The sequence below is a fragment of the Colletes latitarsis genome, unplaced genomic scaffold (genome assembly GCF_051014445.1).
Source record: "Colletes latitarsis isolate SP2378_abdomen unplaced genomic scaffold, iyColLati1 scaffold0002, whole genome shotgun sequence".
NCBI lineage: Eukaryota > Metazoa > Arthropoda > Insecta > Hymenoptera > Colletidae > Colletes > Colletes latitarsis.
In genome coordinates, this window is record NW_027488365.1 from 23108010 (window position 1) to 23129238 (window position 21229).

A 21229-nucleotide genomic window follows, 5' to 3' on the forward strand; every position below is an offset into this window, starting at 1 on the left:
CGAAACCAGGTTTAATGTACTGTTTCAGTGTGGTACCACACTACTTCGTGATCCGAACCAGACAAAACCCAGGATCTGTTCAACAAGTATGTGAAAAACGCGAAACTGTGAGCCTGATGAGGGCAAATCTTAGACCTAACCCAGACCTAAGATGCGTTATCCTCTAAAATATTTATCAAGACCAGGTTTAATTTATTGTTTCAGTGTGGTCCCATATTACTACGGGTTCCAAACCAGAAAAAACCCAGTATCTGTTCAACATGTATGAGAAATATGCGAAAGAAAGAGCCTGATGAGAGCAAATCCCTGACCTAACCTAGACCTAACATGAATTATTCTCTAAAATATTGATGGAAACCAGGTTTAATTGACTGCTTCAGTGTTGTACATCATTACTACGTGATGCAATCCAAAAAAAGCCCAGGATCTAGCCATCAAGTATGAGAAATATGCGAAAGAATGAGCCTGATGCGAGCAAATCCCAGACCTAACCTAGGCCTAACATGAATTATTCTCTAAAATATTGATCGAAACCAGGTTTAATTGACTGTTTCAGTGTGGTCCCACATTACTACGTGATCCAAACCAGAAGAAACCCAGGATCCGTTCAACAAGTATGTGATGAATGCGAAAGTGTGAGTCTGATTAGTGAAAATCCCCGACCTAACCTAGACCTAACATGCGTTATCCTCTAAAATATTGATCCAAACCAGGTTTAATGGACTGTTTCAGTGTGGTACCACACTACTACGTGATCCGAACCAGAAAAAACCCAGGATCTGTTCAACAAGTATGTGAAAAACGCGAAAGTATGAGCCTAACGAGGGCAAGTCCCAGACCTATCCCAGACCTAACTTGCGTTGTCCTCTAAGATATTGATGGAAACCAGGTTTAATTGTCTGTTTCAGTGTTGCACTTCATTACTACGTGATGCAATCCAGAAAAAGCCCAGGATCTAGCCATCAAGTATGAGAAATATGCGAAAGAATGAGCCCGATGGGAGCAAATCCCAGACCTAACCTAGACCTAACATGAATTATTCTCTAAAATATTGATCGAAACCAGGTTTAATTGACTGTTTCAGTGTGGTCCCACATTACTACGTGATCCAAACCAGAAGAAACCCAGGATCCGTTCAACAAGTATGTGAAGTATGCGAAAGTATGAGTCTGATGAGTGAAAATCCCAGGCCTAACCTAGACCTAACATGCGTTTTCCTCAAAAATATTGATCGAAACCTGGTTTAATCGACTGTTTCAGTGTGGTACCACATTACTATGCGATCCAAACCAGAAAATAACCCAGGATCTGTCAAACGAGTATGTGAAGTGTGCGAAAGTATGAGCCTGATGAGAGCAAATCCCAGACCTAACCTAGACCTAACATGAATTATTCTCTAAAATATTGATCGAAACCAGGTTTAATTGACTGTTTCTGTGTGGTACCACATTACTACGTGATCCAAACCAGAAAAAACCCAGGATCAGTTCAACAAATATGTGAAGAATGCGAAAGTATGAGTCTGATGAGTGAAAATCCCAGGCCTAACCTAGACCTAACATGCGTTATCCTCAAAAATATTGATCGAAACCTGGTTTAATCGACTGTTTCAGTGTGGTACCACATTACTATGCGATCCAAACCAGAAAAAGCCCAGGATCTAGCAATCAAGTTTGAGAAATATGCGAAAGAATGAGCCTGATGAGGGCAAATCCTGGACCTAACCCAGACCTAACATGCGTTATCCTCTAAAATATTGATCGAAACCAGGTTTAATTGACTGCTTCAGTGTGGTACCACATTACTACGTGATCCAAACCAGAAAAAGCCCAGGATCCGTTCAACACATATGTGAAGAATGCGAAAGTATGAGTCTGATGAGTGAAAATCCCAGACCTATCCCACACCTAACATGCGTTATCCTCTAAAATATTTATCAAGACCAGGTTTAATTGAATGTTTCAGTGTGGTATCACATTACTACGTGAACCAAACCAGAAAAAACCCTGTATCTGTTCAACAAGTATGTGAAGAATGCGAAAGTATGAGTGTGATGAGTGAAAGACCCCGGCCTAACCTAGACCTAACATGCGTTATCCTCAAGAATATTGATCGAAACCAGGTTTAATTGACCGTTTCAGCGTGGTACCACATTACTACGTGATACAATCCAGAAACAGCCCAGGATCTATCCATGAAGTATGAGAAATATGCGAAAGTATGAGCCTGATGCGGGCAAATCCTAGACTTAACCCAAACCTAACATGCGTTATCCTCTATAATATTTATCAAGATCAGGTTTAATTGAATGTTTCAGTGTGGTCCCACATTACTACGTGAACCAAACCAGAAAAAACCCAGGATCCGTTCAACAAGTATGTGAAGAATGCGAAAGTATGAGCCTGATGAGGGCAAATCCCAGACCTATCCCAGACCTAACTTGCGTTGTCCTCTAAGATTTTGATGGAAACCAGGTTTAATTGACTGTTTCAGTGTTGTACTTCATTACTACGTGATGCAATCCAGAAAAAGCCCAGGATCTAGCCATGAAGTATGAGAAATATGCGAAAGTATGAGCCTGATGAGGGCAAATCCTAGACCTAACCCAGACCTAACATGCGTTATCCTCTAAAATGTTTATCAAGACCAGGTTTAATTGAATGTTTCAGTGTGGTACCACATTACTACGTGATGCAATCCAGAAAAAGGCCAGGATCTAGCCATCAAGTTTGAGAAATATGCGAAAGAATGAGCCTGATGAGAGCAAATCCCAGACCTAACCTAGACCTAACATGCGTTATCCTCTAAAATATTGAGCGAAACCAGGTTTAATCGACTGTTTCAGTGTGGTACCACATTACTACGTGATCCAAACCAGAAAAAACCCAGGATCAGTTCAACAAGTATGTGAAGAATGCGAAAGTATGAGTCTGATGAGTGAAAATCCCAGGGCTAACCTAGACCTAACATGCGTTATCCTCTAAAATATTGATGCAAACCAGGTTTAATGGACAGTTTCAGTTTGGTACCACACTACTACGTGATACAAACCAGAAAAAACCCAGGATCTGTTCAACAAGTATGTGAAAAACGCGAAACTATGAGCCTGATGAGGGCAAGTCCCAGACCTATCCCAGACTTAACTTGCGTTATCCTCTAAAATATTGATCGAAACCAAGTTTCATCGACTGTTTCAGCGTGGTACCACATTACTATGTGATACAATCCAGAAACAGCCCAGGATCTAGCCATGAAGAATAAGAAATATGCGAAAGTATGAGCCTGATGAGGGCAAATCCCAGACCTAACCCAAACCTAACATGCGTTATCCTCTAAAATATTTATCAAGACCAGGTTTAATTGAATGTTTCAGTGTGGTACCACATTACTACGTGAACCAAACCAGAAAAAACCCAGGATCCGTTCAACAAGTAAGTTAAAACTGCGACAGTATGACCCTGATGAGAGCAAATCCCAGACCTAACCTAGACCTGACATGCGTTGTCCTCTAAAATATTGATGGAAACCAGGTTTAATTGACTGTTTCAGTGTTGTACTTCATTACTACGTGATGCAATCCAGAAAAAGCCCAGGATCTAGCCATCAAGTATGAGAAATATGCGAAAGAATGAGCCTGATGAGAGCAAATCCCTGACCTAACCTAGACCTAACATGAATTATTCTCTAAAATATTCATCAAAACCAGGTTTAATTGACTGTTTCAGTGTGGTACCACATTACTACGTGATCCAATCCAGAAATAGCCCAGGATCCAGCCATGAAGTATGAGAAATATGCGAAAGTAAGAGCCTGATGTGGGCAAATCCCAGACCTATCCCAGACCTAACTTGCGTTGTCCTCTAAGATATTGATGGAAACCAGGTTTAATTGACTGTTTCAGTGTTGTACTTCACTACTACGTGATGCAGTCCAGAAAAAGCCCAGGATCTAGCCATCAAGTATGAGAAATATGCGAAAGAATGAGCCTGATGAGAGCAAATCCCAGACCTAACCTAGACCTAACATGAATTATTCTCTAATATATTGATCGAAACCAGGTTTAATTGACTGTTTCAGTGTGGTCCCACATTACTACGTGATCCAAACCAGAAAAAACCCAGGATCCGTTCAACAAGTATGTGAAGAATGCGAGAGTATGAGTCTGATGGGGGCAAATCCTAGACCTAACCCAGACCTGACATGCGTTATCCTCTATAATATTTATCAAGATCAGGTTTAATTGAATGTTTCAGTGTGGTACCACATTACTATGCGATCCAAACCAGAAAATAACCCAGGATCTGTCAAACGAGTATGTGAAGTGTGCGGAAGTATGAGCCTGATGAGAGCAAATCCCAGACCTAACCTAGACCTACAATGAATTATTCTCTAAAATATTGATCGAAACCAGGTTTAATTGACTGTTTCAGTGTGGTACCACATTACTACGTGATCCAAACCAGAAAAAGCCCAGGATCAGTTCAACAAGTATGTGAAAAACGCGAAAGTATGAGCCTGATGAGGGCGAATCCCAGACCTACGCCAGACATAACTTGCGTTGTCCTCTAAGATATTGATCGAAACCAGGTTTAATTGACTGTTTCAGTGTGGTACCACATTACTACGTGATCCAAACCAGAAAAAGCCCAGGATCCGTTCAACAAGTATGTGAAGAATGCGAGAGTATGAGTCTGATGGGGGCAAATCCTAGACCTAACCCAGACCTGACATGCGTTATCCTCTATAATATTTATCAAGATCAGGTTTAATTGAATGTTTCAGTGTGGTACCACATTACTATGCGATCCAAACCAGAAAATAACCCAGGATCTGTCAAACGAGTATGTGAAGTGTGCGGAAGTATGAGCCTGATGAGAGCAAATCCCAGACCTAACCTAGACCTACAATGAATTATTCTCTAAAATATTGATCGAAACCAGGTTTAATTGACTGTTTCAGTGTGGTACCACATTACTACGTGATCCAATCCAGAAATAGCCCAGGATCCAGCCATGAAGTATGAGAAATATGCGAAAGTATGAGCCTGATGTGGGCAAATCCCAGACCTATCCCAGACCTAACTTGCGTTGTCCTCTAAGATATTGATGGAAACCAGGTTTAATTGACTGTTTCAGTGTTGTACTTCACTACTACGTGATGCAGTCCAGAAAAAGCCCAGGATCTATCCATCAAGTATGAGAAATATGCGAAAGAATGAGCCTGATGAGAGCAAATCCCAGACCTAACCTAGACCTAACATGAATTATTCTCTAATATATTGATCGAAACCAGGTTTAATTGACTGTTTCAGTGTGGTCCCACATTACTACGTGATCCAAACCAGAAAAAACCCAGGATCCGTTCAACAAGTATGTGAAGAATGCGAAAGTATGAGCCTGATGGGGGCAAATCCTAGACCTAACCCAGACCTAACATGCGTTATCCTCTATAATATTTATCAAGATCAGGTTTAATTGAATGTTTCAGTGTGGTCCCACATTACTACGTGAACCAAACCAGAAAAAACCCAGGAACCGTTCAACAAGTATGTGAAGAACGCGAAAGTATGAGTCTGATGAGTGAAAATCCCAGGGCTAACCTAGACCTAACATGCGTTATCCTCTAAAATATTGATGCAAACCAGGTTTAATGGACTGTTTCAGTGTGGTACCACACTACTACGTGATACAAACCAGAAAAAACCCAGGATCTGTTCAACAAGTATGTGAAGAACGCGAAAGTATGAGTCTGATGAGTGAAAATCCCAGGGCTAACCTAGACCTAACATGCGTTATCCTCTAAGATATTGATGCAAACCAGGTTTAATTGACTGTTTCCGTGTTGTACTTCATTACTACGTGATGCAATCCAGAAAAAGCCCAGGATCTAGCCATGAAGTATGAGAAATATGCGAAAGTATGAGCCTGATGAGGGCAAATCCTAGACCTAACCCAGACCTAACATGCGTTATCCTCTAAAATGTTTATCAAGACCAGGTTTAATTGAATGTTTCAGTGTGGTACCACATTACTACGTGATGCAATCCAGAAAAAGCCCAGGATCTAGCCATCAAGTTTGAGAAATATGCGAAAGAATGAGCCTGATGAGGGCAAATCCTAGACCTAACCCAGTCCTAACATGCGTTATCCTCTAAAATATTGATCGCAAACAGGTTTAATGGACTGTTTCAGTGTGGTACCACACTACTACGTGATACAAACCAGAAAAAACCCAGGATCTGTTCAACAAGTATGTGAAAAACGCGAAAGTATGAGTCTGATGAGGTCTAATCCCAGACCTATCCCAGACTTATGTTGCGTTATCCTCTAAAATACTGATCGAAACCAGGTTTAATCGACTGTTTCTGTGTGGTACCACATTGCTACGTGATCCAAACCAGAAAAAACCCAGGATCCGTTCAACAAGTATGTGAAGAATGCGAAAGTATGAGTCTGATGAGTGAAAATCCCAGGCCCAACCTAGACCTAACATGCGTTATCCTCAAAAATAGTGATCGAAACCTGGTTTAATTGTCTGTTTCAGTGTTGCACTTCATTACTACGTGATGCAATCCAGAAAAAGCCCAGGATCTGTTCAACAAGTATGTGAAAAACGCGAAAGTATGAGTCTGATGAGGTCTAATCCCAGACCTATCCCAGACTTATGTTGCGTTATCCTCTAAAATACTGATCGAAACCAGGTTTAATCGACTGTTTCAGTGTGGTACCACATTACTACGTGATCCAAACCAGAAAAAACCCAGGATCCGTTCTACAAGTATGTGAAGAATGCGAAAGTATGAGCCTGATGGGGGCAAATCCTAGACCTAACCCAGACCTAACATGCGTTATCCTCTATAATATTTATCAAGATCAGGTTTAATTGAATGTTTCAGTGTGGTACCACATTACTACGTGATCCAAACCAGAAAAAACCCAGGATCCGTTCACCAAGTATGTGAAGAATGCGAAAGTATGAGTCTGATGAGTGAAAATCCCCGACCTAACCTAGACCTGACATGCGTTATCCTCTAAAATATTGATCCAAGCCAGGTTTAATGGACTGTTTCAGTGTGGTACCACACTACTACGTGATCCGAACCAGAAAAAACCCAGGATCTGTTCAACAAGTATGTGAAAAACGCGAAAGAATGAGCCTGATGAGGGCAAGTCCCAGACCTATCCCAGACCTAACTTGCGTTGTCCTCTAAGATATTGATGGAAACCAGGTTTAATTGTCTGTTTCAGTGTTGCACTTCATTACTACGTGATGCAATCCAGAAAAAGTCCAGGATCTGGCCATCAAGTATGGGAAATATGCGAAAGAATGAGCCTGATGAGAGCAAATCCCAGACCTAACCTAGACCTAACATGAATTATTCTCCAAAATATTGATCGAAACCAGGTTTAATTGACTGTTTCAGTGTGGTACCACATTCCTACGTGATCCAAACCAGAAAAAGCCCAGGATCAGTTCAACAAGTATGTGAAAAACGCGAAAGTATGAGTCTGATGAGGGCGAATCCCAGACCTATGCCAGCCCTAACTTGCGTTATCCTCTAAAATATTGATCGAAACCAGGTTTAATTGACAGTTTCAGCGTGGTACCACATTACTGCGTGATACAATCCAGAAACAGCCCAGGATCTAGCCATGAAGTATGAGAAATATGCGAAAGTATGAGCCTGATGAGGGCAAATCCTAGACCTAACCCAGACCTAACATGCGTTATACTCTAAAATATTTATCAAGATCAGGTTTAATTGAATGATTCAGTGTGGTACCACATTACTACGTGAACCAAACCAGAAAAAACCCAGGATCCGTTCAACAAGTATGTGAAGAATGCGAAAGTATGAGTCTGATGAGTGAAAATCCCAGGGCTAACCTAGACCTAACATGCGTTATCCTCTAAAATATTGATCCAAACCAGGTTTAATGGACAGTTTCAGTGTGGTACCACTTTACTACGTGATCCATAGCAGACAAAACCCTCGATCAGGTCAGCATGTATGTTAAAACTGCGAAAGTATGACCCTGATGAGGGCAAATCCCAGGCCTAACCTAGACCTAACATGCATTGTCCTCTAAAATATTGATGGAAACCAGGTTTAATTGACTGTTTCAGTGTTGTACTTCATTACTACGTGATGCAATCCAGGGAAAGCCCAGGATCTAGCCATCAAGTATGAGAAATATGCGAAAGAATGAGCCTGATGAGAGCAAATCCCAGACCTAACCTAGACCTAACATGCGTTATCCTCTAAAATATTTATCAAGATCAGGTTTAATTGATTGTTTCAGTGTGGTACCACATTACTACGTGATCCACACCAGAAAAAACCCAAGTTCCGTTCAACAAGTATGTGAAGAATGCGAAAGTATGAGTCTGATGAGTGAAAATCCCAGACCTATCCCACACCTAACATGCGTTATCCTCTAAAATATTTATCAAGACCAGGTTTAATTGAATGTTTCAGTGTGGTACCACATTACTACGTGAACCAAACCAGAAAATAACCCAGGATCTGTCAAACGAGTATGTGAAGTGTGCGAAAGTATGAGCCTGATGAGAGCAAATCCCAGACCTAACCTAGACCTAACATGAATTATTCTCTAAAATATTGATCAAAACCAGGTTTAATTGACTGTTTCAGTGTGGTACCTCATTACTACGTGATGCAATCCAGAAAAAGCCCAGGATCTAGCCATCTAGTATGAGAAATATGCGAAAGAATGAGCCTGATGAGAGCAAATCCCTGACCTAACATAGACCTAACATGAATTATTCTCTAAAATATTCATCAAAACCAGGTTTAATTGACTGTTTCAGTGTGGTACCACATTACTACGTGATACAATCCAGAAATAGCCCAGGATCTAGCCATGAAGTATGAGAAATATGCGAAAGTATGAGCCTGATGAGGGCAAATCCTAGACCTATCCCAGACCTAACATGCGTTATCCTCTAAAATATTTATCAAGACCAGGTTTAATTGATTGTTTCTGTGTGGTCCCACATTACTACGTGATCCAAACAAGAAAAAACCCAGGATCCGTTCAACAAGTATGAGTAGAATGCGAAAGTATGAGTCTGATGAGTGAAAATACCAGGCCTAACCTTGACCTAACATGCGTTATCCTCAAAAATATTGATCGAAACCTGGTTTAATCGGCTGTTTCAGTGTGGTACCACATTACTACGTGATCCAAACCAGAAAAAGCCCAGGATCAGTTCAACAAGTATGTGAAATACGCGAAAGTAGGAGCCTGATGTGGGCGAATCCCAGACCTATGCCAGACCTAACTTGCGTTATCCTCTAAAATATTGATCGAAACCAGGTTTAATTGACTGTTTCAGCGTGGTACCACATTACTACGTGATACAATCCAGAAACAGCACAGGATCTATCCATGAAGTATGAGAAATATGCGAAAGTATGAGCCTGATGAGGGCAAATCCTAGACCTAACCCAGACCTAACATGCGTTATCCTCTAAAATATTTATCAAGACCAGGTTTAATTGAATGTTTCAGTGTGGTACCACATTACTACGTGATCCAAACCAGTAAGAATCCAGGATCCGTTCAACAAGTATGTGAAGAATGCGAAAGTATGAGTCTGTTGAGTGAAAATCCCCGGCCTAACCTAGACCTAACATGCGTCATCCTCAAACATATTGATCGAAACCAGGTTTAATCGACTGTTTCAGTGTGGTACCACACTACTACGTGACGCAATCCAGCAAAAACCCAGGATCTGTTCAACAAGTATGTGAAAAACGCGAAAGTATGAGCCTGATGAGGGCAAATCCCAGACCTATCCCAGACCTAACTTGCGTTATCCTCTAAAATATTGATGGAAACCAGGTTTAATTGACTGTTTCAGTGTTGTACTTCATTACTACGTGATACAATCCAGAAATAGCCCTGGATCTAGCCATGAAGTATGAGAAATATGCGAAAGTATGAGCCTGACGAGGGCAAATCCTAGACCTAACCCAGACCTAACATGCGTTATCCTCTAAAATATTTATCAAGACCAGGTTTAATTGATTGTTTCTGTGTGGTCCCACATTACTACGTGAACCAAACCAGAAAAAACCCAGGATCCGTTCAACAAGTAAGTTAAAACTGCGACAGTATGACCCTGATGAGAGCAAATCCCAGACCTAACCTAGACCTGACATGCGTTGTCCTCTAAAATATTGATGGAAACCAGGTTTAATTGACTGTTTCAGTGTTGTACTTCATTACTACGTGATGCAATCCAGAAAAAGCCCAGGATCTAGCCATCAAGTATGAGAAATATGCGAAAGAATGAGCCTGATGAGAGCAAATCCCTGACCTAACCTAGACCTAACATGAATTATTCTCAAAAATATTAATCAAAACCAGGTTTAATTGACTGTTTCAGTGTGGTACCACATTAATACGTGATCCAATCCAGAAATAGCCCAGGATCCAGCCATGAAGTATGAGAAATATGCGAAAGTATGAGCCTGATGAGGGCAAATCCTAGACCTGACCCAGACCTAACATGCGTTATCCTCTAAAATATTTATCAAGACCAGGTTTAATTCAATGTTTCAGTGTGGTACCACATTACTACGTGATCCAATCCAGTAAAAACCCAGGATCCGTTCAACAAGTATGAGAAGAGTGCGAAAGTATGAGTCTGATGAGTGAAAATCCCAGGCCTAACCTAGACCTAACATGCGTTATCCTCAAAAATATTGATCGAAACCTGGTTTATTCGACTGTTTCAGTGTGGTACCACATTACTATGTGATCCAAACCGGAAAATAACCCAGGATCTGTTCAACGAGTATGTGAAGTGTGCGAAAGTATGAGTGTGATGAGGGCAAATCCCAGACCTATCCCAGACCTAACACGCGTTATCCTCTAAAATATTTATCAAGACCAGGTTTAATTGATTGTTTCAGTGTGGTCCCACATTACTACGGGATCCAAACCAGAAAAAACACAGGATCCGTTCAACAAGTATGTGAAGAATGCGAAAGTATGAGTCTGATGAGTGAAAATCCCAGACCTAACCTAGACCTAACATGCGTTATCCTCTAAAATGTTGATCCAAACCAGGTTTAATGGACTGTTTCAGTGTGGTACCACACAACTACGTGATCCAAACCAGAAAAAACCCAGGATCTGTTCAACAAGTATGTGAAAAACGCGTAAGTATGAGCCTGATGTGGGCAAATCCCAGACCTATGCCAGCCCTAACTTGCGTTATCCTCTAAAATATTGATCGAAACCAGGTTTAATTGACTGTTTCAGCGTGGTACCACATTACTACGTGATACAATCCAGAAACAGCCCAGGATCTAGCCATGAAGTATGAGAAATATGCGAAAGTATGAGCCTGATGAGGGCAAATCCTAGACCTAACCCAGACCTAACATGCGTTACACTCTAAAATATTTATCAAGATCAGGTTTAATTGAATGTTTCAGTGTGGTACCACATTACTACGTGAACCAAACTAGAAAAAACCCTGTATCCGTTCAACAAGTATGTGAAGAATGCGAAAGTATGAGTCTGATGAGTGAAAATCCCAGGGCTAACCTAGACCTAACATGCGTTATCCTCTAAAATATTGATCCAAACCAGGTTTAATGGACAGTTTCAGTGTGGTACCACTTTACTACGTGATCCAAAGCAGAAAAAACCCTCGATCAGGTCAGCATGTATGTTAAAACTGCGAAAGTATGACCCTGATGAGGGCAAATCCCAGGCCTAACCTAGACCTAACATGCGTTGTCCTCTAAAATATTGAGGGAAACCAGGTTTAATTGACTGTTTCAGTGTTGTACTTCATTACTACGTGATGCAATCCAGAGAAAGCCCAGGATCTAGCCATCAAGTATGAGAAATATGCGAAAGAATGAGCCTGATGAGAGCAAATCCCAGACCTAACCTAGACCAAACATGAATTATTCTCTAAAATATTGATCGAAACCAGGTTTAATTGACTGTTTCAGTGTTGTACTTCATTACTACGTGATGCAATCCAGAAAAAGCCCAGGATCTAGCCGTCAAGTATGAGATATATGCGAAAGAATGAGCCTGATGAGAGCAAATCCCAGACCTGACCTAGACCTAACATGCGTTATCCTCTAAAATATTTATCAAGATCAGGTTTAATTGATTGTTTCAGTGTGGTACCACATTACTACGTGATCCACACCAGAAAAAACCCAAGATCCGTTCAACAAGTATGTGAAGAATGCGAAAGTATGAGTCTGATGAGTGAAAATCCCAGACCTAACCTAGACCTAACATGAATTATTCTCTAAAATATTGATTAAAGCCAGGTTTAATTGACTGCTTCAGTGTGGTACCTCATTACTACGTGATGCAATCCAGAAAAAGCCCAGGATCTAGCCATCTAGTATGAGAAATATGCGAAAGAATGAGCCTGATGAGAGCAAATCCCTGACCTAACATAGACCTAACATGAATTATTCTCTAAAATATTCATCAAAACCAGGTTTAATTGCCTGTTTCAGTGTGGTACCACATTACTACGTGATCCAATCCAGAAACAGCCCAGGATCTAGCCATGAAGAATAAGAAATATGCGAAAGTATGAGCCTGATGAGGGCAAATCCTAGACCTAACCCAAACCTAATATGCGTTATCCTCTAAAATATTTATCAAGACCAGGTTTAATTGAATGTTTCAGTGTGGTACCACATTACTACGTGATCCAAACCAGTAAGAATCCAGGATCCGTTCAACAAGTATGTGAAGAATGCGAAAGTATGAGTCTGATGAGTGAAAATCCCCGGCCTAACCTAGACCTAACATGCGTTATCCTCAAAAATATTGATCCAAACCAGGTTTAATGGACTGTTTCAGTGTGGTACCACTTTACTACGTGATCCAATCCAGAAATAGCCCAGGATCCAGCCATGAAGTATGAGAAATATGCGAAAGTATGAGCCTGATGGGGGCAAATCCTAGACCTAACCCAGACCTAACATGCGTTATCCTCTAAAATATTTATCAAGACCAGGTTTAATTGATTGTTTCAGTGTGGTACCACATTACTACGTGATCCACACCAGAAAAAACCCAAGATCCGTTCAACAAGTATGTGAAGAATGCGAAAGTATGAGTCTGATGAGTGAAAATCCAAGGCCTAACCTAGACCTAACATGCGTTATCCTCAATAATATTGATCGAAACCAGGTTTAATTCAATGTTTCAGTGTGGTACCACATTACTACGTGATCCAAACCAGAAAAAACCCAGGATCCGTTCAACAAGTATGAGAAGAGTGCGAAAGTATGAGTCTGATGAGTGAAAATCCCAGGCCTAACCTAGACCTAACATGCGTTATCCTCAAAAATATTGATCGAAACCTGGTTTATTCGACTGTTTCAGTGTGGTACCACATTACTATGTGATCCAAACCGGAAAATAACCCAGGATCTGTTCAACGAGTATGTGAAGTGTGCGAAAGTATGAGTCTGATGAGTGAAAATCCCAGACCTAACATAGACCTAACATGCGTTATCCTCTAAAATGTTGATCCAAACCAGGTTTAATGGACTGTTTCAGTGTGGTACCACACTACTGCGTGATCCAAACAAGAAAAAACCCAGGATCTGTTCAACAAGTATGTGAAAAACGCGTAAGTATGAGCCTGATGTGGGCAAATCCCAGAACTATGCCAGCCCTAACTTGCGTTATCCTCTAAAATATTGATCGAAACCAGGTTTAATTGACTGTTTCAGCGCGGTACCACATTACTACGTGATACAATCCAGAAACAGCCCAGGATCTAGCCATGAAGTATGAGAAATATGCGAAAGTATGAGCCTGATGAGGGCAAATCCTAGACCTAACCCAGACCTAACATGCGTTATACTCTAAAATAATTATCAAGATCAGGTTTAATTGAATGTTTCAGTGTGGTACCACATTACTACGTGATCCAAAGCAGAAAAAACCCTCGATCAGGTCAGCATGTATGTTAAAACTGCGAAAGTATGACCCTGATGAGGGCAAATCCCAGGCCTAACCTAGACCTAACATGCGTTGTCCTCTAAAATATTGATGGAAACCAGGTTTAATTGACTGTTTCAGTGTTGTACTTCATTACTACGTGATGCAATCCAGAGAAAGCCCAGGATCTAGCCATCAAGTATGAGAAATATGCGAAAGAATGAGCCTGATGAGAGCAAATCCCAGACCTAACCTAGACCAAACATGAATTATTCTCTAAAATATTGATCGAAACCAGGTTTAATTGACTGTTTCAGTGTTGTACTTCATTACTACGTGATGCAATCCAGAAAAAGCCCAGGATCTAGCCGTCAAGTATGAGATATATGCGAAAGAATGAGCCTGATGAAAGCAAATCCCAGACCTAACCTAGGCCTAACATGCGTTATCCTCTAAAATATTTATCAAGATCAGGTTTAATTGAATGTTTCAGTGTGGTACCACATTACTACGTGAACCAAACCAGAAAAAACCCAGGATCCGTTCAACAAGTATGTGAAGAATGCGAAAGTATGAGTCTGAAGAGTGAAAATCCTAGACCTAACCCAGACCTAACATGCGTAATCCCCTAAAATATTTATCAAGACCAGGTTAAATTGATTGTTTCTGTGTGGTCCCACATTACTACGTGATCCAAACCAGAAAAAACCGAGGATCCGTTCAACAAGTATGAGAAGAATGCGAAAGTACGAGTCTGATGAGTGAAAATACCAGGCCTAACCTTGACCTAACATGCGTTATCCTCAAAAATATTGATCGAAACCTGGTTTAATCGGCTGTTTCAGTGTGGTACCACATTACTACGTGATCCAAACCAGAAAATAACCCAGGATCTGTTCAACGAGTATGTGAAAAACGCGAAAGTATGAGCCTGATATGGGCAAATCCCAGACCTATCCCAGACCTAACATGCGTTATCCTCTAAAATATTTATCAAGACCAGGTTTAATTGATTGTTTCAGTGTGGTCCCACATTACTACGTGATCCAAACCAGAAAAAACCCAGGATCCGTTCAACAAATATGTGAAGAATGCGAAAGTATGAGTCTGATGAGTGAAAATCCCAGACCTATCCCACACCTAACATGCGTTATCCTCTAAAATATTTATCAAGACCAGGTTTAATTGAATGTTTCAGTGTGGTACCACATTACTACGTGAACCAAACCAGAAAAAACCCTGTATCTGTTCAACAAGTATGTGAAGAATGCGAAAGTATGAGTGTGATGAGTGAAAGACCCCGGCCTAACCTAGACCTATCATGCGTTATCCTCAAGAATATTGATCGAAAGCTGGTTTAATCGTCTGTTTCAGTGTGGTACCACATTACTATGCGATCCAAACCAGAAAATAACCCAGGATCTGTCAAACGAGTATGTGAAGTGTGCGAAAGTATGAGTCTGATGAGAGCAAATCCCAGACCTAACCTAGACCTAACATGAATTATTCTCTAAAATATTGATCGAAACCAGGTTTGATTGACTGTTTCAGTGTGGTACCACATTACTACGTGATCCAAACCAGAAAAAGCCCAGGATCAGTTCAACAAGTATGTGAAAAACGCGAAAGTATGAGCCTGATGAGGGCGAATCCCAGACCTATGCCAGACCTAACTTGCGTTATCCTCTAAAATATTGATCGAAACCAGGTTTAATTGACTGTTTCAGCGTGGTACCACATTACTACGTGATACAATCTAGAAACAGCCCAGGATCTATCCATGAAGTATGAGAAATATGCGAAAGTATGAGCCTGATGAGGGTAAATCCTAGACTTAACCCAAACCTAACATGCGTTATCCTCTAAAATATTTATCAAGATCAGGTTTAATTGAATGTTTCAGTGTGGTACCACATTACTACGTGATCCAAACCAGTAAGAATCCAGGATCCGTTCAACAAGTATGTGAAGAATGCGAAAGTATGAGTCTGTTGAGTGAAAATCCCCGGCCTAACCTAGACCTAACATGCGTCATCCTCAAAAATATTGATCGAAACCAGGTTTAATCGACTGTTTCAGTGTGGTACCACACTACTACGTGACGCAATCCAGAAAAAACCCAGGATCTGTTCAACAAGTATGTGAAAATCGCGAAAGTATGAGCCTGATGAGGGCAAATCCCAGACCTATCCCAGACCTAACTTGCGTTATCCTCTAAAATATTGATGGAAACCAGGTTTAATTGACTGTTTCAGTGTTGTACTTCATTACTACGTGATACAATCCAGAAATAGCCCTGGATCTAGCCATGAAGTATGAGAAATATGCGAAAGTATGAGCCTGACGAGGGCAAATCCTAGACCTAACCCAGACCTAACATGCGTTATCCTCTAAAATATTTATCAAGACCAGGTTTAATTGATTGTTTCTGTGTGGTCCCACATTACTACGTGATCCAAACCAGAAAAACCCAAGATCAGTTCAACAAGTATGTGAAGAATGCGAAAGTATGAATCTGATGAGTGAAAATCCCAGGGCTAACCTAGACCTATCATGCGTTATCCTCTAAAATATTGATCGAAACCAGGTTTAATCGACCGTTTCAGTGTGGTACCACATTACTAGGTGATCCAAACCAGAAAAAACCCAGGATCAGTTCAACAAGTATGTGAAGAATGCGAAAGTATGAGTCTGATGAGTGAAAATCCCAGGGCTAACCTAGACCTAACATGCGTTATCCTCTAAAATATTGATCGAAACCAGGTTTCATTGACTGTTTCAGTGTCGTACTACATTACTACGTGATGGAATCCAGAAAAAGCCCAGGATCTAGCCATCAAGTATGAGAAATATGCGAAAGAATGAGCCTGATGAGAGCAAATCCCAGACCTAACCTAGACCTAACATGCGTTATCCTCTAAAATATTGAGCGAAACCAGGTTTAATGGACTGTTTCAGTGTGGTACCACACTACTTCGTGATCCAAACCAGAAAGAACCCAGGATCTGTTCAACAAGTATGTGAAAAACGCGAAACTGTGAGCCTGATGAGGGCAAATCTTAGACCTAACCCAGACCTAAGATGCGTTATCCTCTAAAATATTTATCCAAACCAGGTTTAATTGACTGTTTCAGTGTTGTCCCACATTACTACGTGATCCAAACCAGAAAAAACCCAGAATCCGATCAACAAGTATGTGAAGAATGCGAAAGTATGAGTCTGATAAATGAAAATCCCAGGCCTAACCTAGACCTAACGTGAGTTATACTCTAAAATATTGATCGAATCCTGGTTTAATCGACTGTTACAGTGTGGTACCACATTACTATGTGATCCAAACCAGAAAATAACCCAGGATCTGTTCAACGAGTATGTGTAGTGTGCGAAAGTATGAGTCTGATGAGGTCAAATCCCAGACCTATCCCAGACCTAACTTGCGTTATCCTCTAAAATATTGATCGAAACCAGGTTTAATCGACTGTTTCAGTGTGGTACCACATTACTACGTGATCCAAACCAGAAAAAACCCAGGATCAGTTCAACAAGTATGTGAAGAATGCGAAAGTATGAGTCTGATGAGTGAAAATCCCAGGGCTAACCTAGACCTAACATGCGTTATCCTCTAAAATATTGATCGAAACCAGGTTTAATGGACTGTTTCAGTGTGGTACCACAATACTACGTGATACAAACCAGAAAAAACCTAGGATCTGTTCAACAAGTATGTGAAAAACGCGAAACTATGAGCCTGATGAGAGCAAATCCCAGACCTAACCTAGACCTAACATGAATTATTCTCAAAAATATTAATCAAAACCAGGTTTAATTGACTGTTTCAGTGTGGTACCACATTAATACGTGATCCAATCCAGAAATAGCCCAGGATCCAGCCATGAAGTATGAGAAATATGCGAAAGTATGAGCCTGATGAGGGCAAATCCTAGACCTAACCCAGACCTAACATGCGTTATCCTCTAAAATATTTATCAAGACCAGGATTAATTCAATGTTTCAGTGTGGTACCACATTACTACGTGATCCAATCCAGTAAAAACCCAGGATCCGTTCAACAAGTATGAGAAGAGTGCGAAAGTATGAGTCTGATGAGTGAAAATCCCAGGCCTAACCTAGACCTAACATGCGTTATCCTCAAAAATATTGATCGAAACCTGGTTTATTCGACTGTTTCAGTGTGGTACCACATTACTATGTGATCCAAACCGGAAAATAACCCAGGATCTGTTCAACGAGTATGTGAAGTGTGCGAAAGTATGAGTGTGATGAGGGCAAATCCCAGACCTATCCCAGACCTAACACGCGTTATCCTCTAAAATATTTATCAAGACCAGGTTTAATTGATTGTTTCAGTGTGGTCCCACATTACTACGGGATCCAAACCAGAAAAAACACAGGATCCGTTCCACAAGTATGTGAAGAATGCGAAAGTATGAGTCTGATGAGTGAAAATCCCAGACCTAACCTAGACCTAACATGCGTTATCCTCTAAAATGTTGATCCAAACCAGGTTTAATGGACTGTTTCAGTGTGGTACCACAGAACTACGTGATCCAAACCAGAAAAAACCCAGGATCTGTTCAACAAGTATGTGAAAAACGCGAAACTATGAGCCTGATGAGGGCAAATCCCAGACCTATCCCAGATCTAACTTGAGTTGTCCTCTAAGATATTGATGGAAGCCAGGTTTAATTGACTGTTTCAGTGTTGTACTTCATTACTGCGTGATGCAATCCAGAAAAAGCCCAAGATCTAGCCATCAAGTATGAGAAATATGCGAAAGAATGAGCCTGATGAGAGCAAATCCCAGGCCTAACCTAGACCTAGCATGAATTATTCTCTAAAATATTGATCGAAACCAGGTTTAATTGACTGTTACAGTGTGGTCCCACATTACTACGTGATCCAAACCAGAAAAAACCCAGGATCCGTTCAACAAGTATGTGAAGAATGCGAAAGTATGAGCCTGATGAGTGAAAATCCCAGGCCTAACCTAGACCTAACATGCGTTATCCTCAAAAATATTGATCGAAACCTGGTTTAATCGACTGTTTCAGTGTGGTTCCACATTACTATGTGGTCCAAACCAGAAAATAACCCAGGATCTGTTCAACGAGTACGTGAAGTGTGCGGAAGTATGAGTCTGATGAGGTCAAATCCCAGACCAATCCCAGATTTAACTTGCGTTATCCTCTAAAATATTTATCAAGACCAGGTTTAATTGAATGTTTCAGTGTGGTACCACATTACTACGTGAACCAAACCAGAAAAAACCCAGGATCCGTTCAACAAGTAAGTTAAAACTGCGACAGTATGACCCTGATGAGAGCAAATCCCAGACCTAACCTAGACCTGACATGCGTTGTCCTCTAAAATATTGATGGAAACCAGGTTTAATTGACTGTTTCAGTGTTGTACTTCATTACTACGTGATGCAATCCAGAAAAAGCCCAGGATCTAGCCATCAAGTATGAGAAATATGCGAAAGAATGAGCCTGATGAGAGCAAATCCCTGACCTAACCTAGACCTAACATGAATTATTCTCAAAAATATTAATCAAAACCAGGTTTAATTGACTGTTTCAGTGTGGTACCACATTAATACGTGATCCAATCCAGAAATAGCCCAGGATCCAGCCATGAAGTATGAGAAATATGCGAAAGTATGAGCCTGATGAGGGCAAATCCTAGACCTAACCCAGACCTAACATGCGTTATCCTCTAAAATATTTATCAAGACCAGGTTTAATTCAATGTTTCAGTGTGGTACCACATTACTACGTGATCCAATCCAGTAAAAACCCAGGATCCGTTCAACAAGTATGAGAAGAGTGCGAAAGTATGAGTCTGATGAGTGAAAATCCCAGGCCTAACCTAGACCTAACATGCGTTATCCTCAAAAATATTGATCGAAACCTGGTTTATTCGACTGTTTCAGTGTGGTACCACATTACTATGTGATCCAAACCGGAAAATAACCCAGGATCTGTTCAACGAGTATGTGAAGTGTGCGAAAGTATGAGTGTGATGAGGGCAAATCCCAGACCTATCCCAGACCTAACACGCGTTATCCTCTAAAATATTTATCAAGACCAGGTTTAATTGATTGTTTCAGTGTGGTCCCACATTACTACGGGATCCAAACCAGAAAAAACACAGGATCCGTTCAACAAGTATGTGAAGAATGCGAAAGTATGAGTCTGATGAGTGAAAATCCCAGACCTAACCTAGACCTAACATGCGTTATCCTCTAAAATGTTGATCCAAACCAGGTTTAATGGACTGTTTCAGTGTGGTACCACACAAATACGTGATCCAAACCAGAAAAAACCCAGGATCTGTTCAACAAGTATGTGAAAAACGCGTAAGTATGAGCCTGATGTGGGCAAATCCCAGACCTATGCCAGCCCTAACATGCGTTATCCTCTAAAATATTGATCGAAACCAGGTTTAATTGACTGTTTCAGCGTGGTACCACATTACTACGTGATACAATCCAGAAACAGCCCAGGATCTAGCCATGAAGTATGAGAAATATGCGAAAGTATGAGCCTGATGTGGGCAAATCCTAGACCTAACCCAGACCTAACATGCGTTATACTCTAAAATATTTATCAAGATCAGGTTTAATTGAATGTTTCAGTGTGGTACCACATTACTACGTGAACCAAACCAGAAAAAACCCTGGATCCGTTCAACAAGTATGTGAAGAATGCGAAAGTATGAGTCTGATGAGTGAAAATCCCAGGGCTAACCTAGAACTAACATGCGTTATCCTCTAAAATATTGATCGAAACCAGGTTTAATCGACTGTTTCAGTGTGGTACCACACTACTACGTGACGCAATCCAGAAAAAACCACGGATCTGTTCAACAAGTATGTGAAAAACGAGAAAGTATGAGCCTGATGAGGGCAAATCGCAGACCTATCCCAGACCTAACTTGCGTTATCCTCTAAAATATTGATGGAAACCAGGTTTAATTGACTGTTTCAGTGTTGTACTTCATTACTACGTGATACAATCCAGAAATAGCCCAGGATCTAGCCATGAAGTATGAGAAATATGCGAAAGTATGAGCCTGACGAGGGCAAATCCTAGACCTAACCTAGACCTAGCATGAATTATTCTCTAAAATATTGATCGAAACCAGGTTTAATTGACTGTTACAGTGTGGTCCCACATTACTACGTGTTCCAAACCAGAAAAAACCCAGGATCCGTTCAACAAGTATGTGAAGAA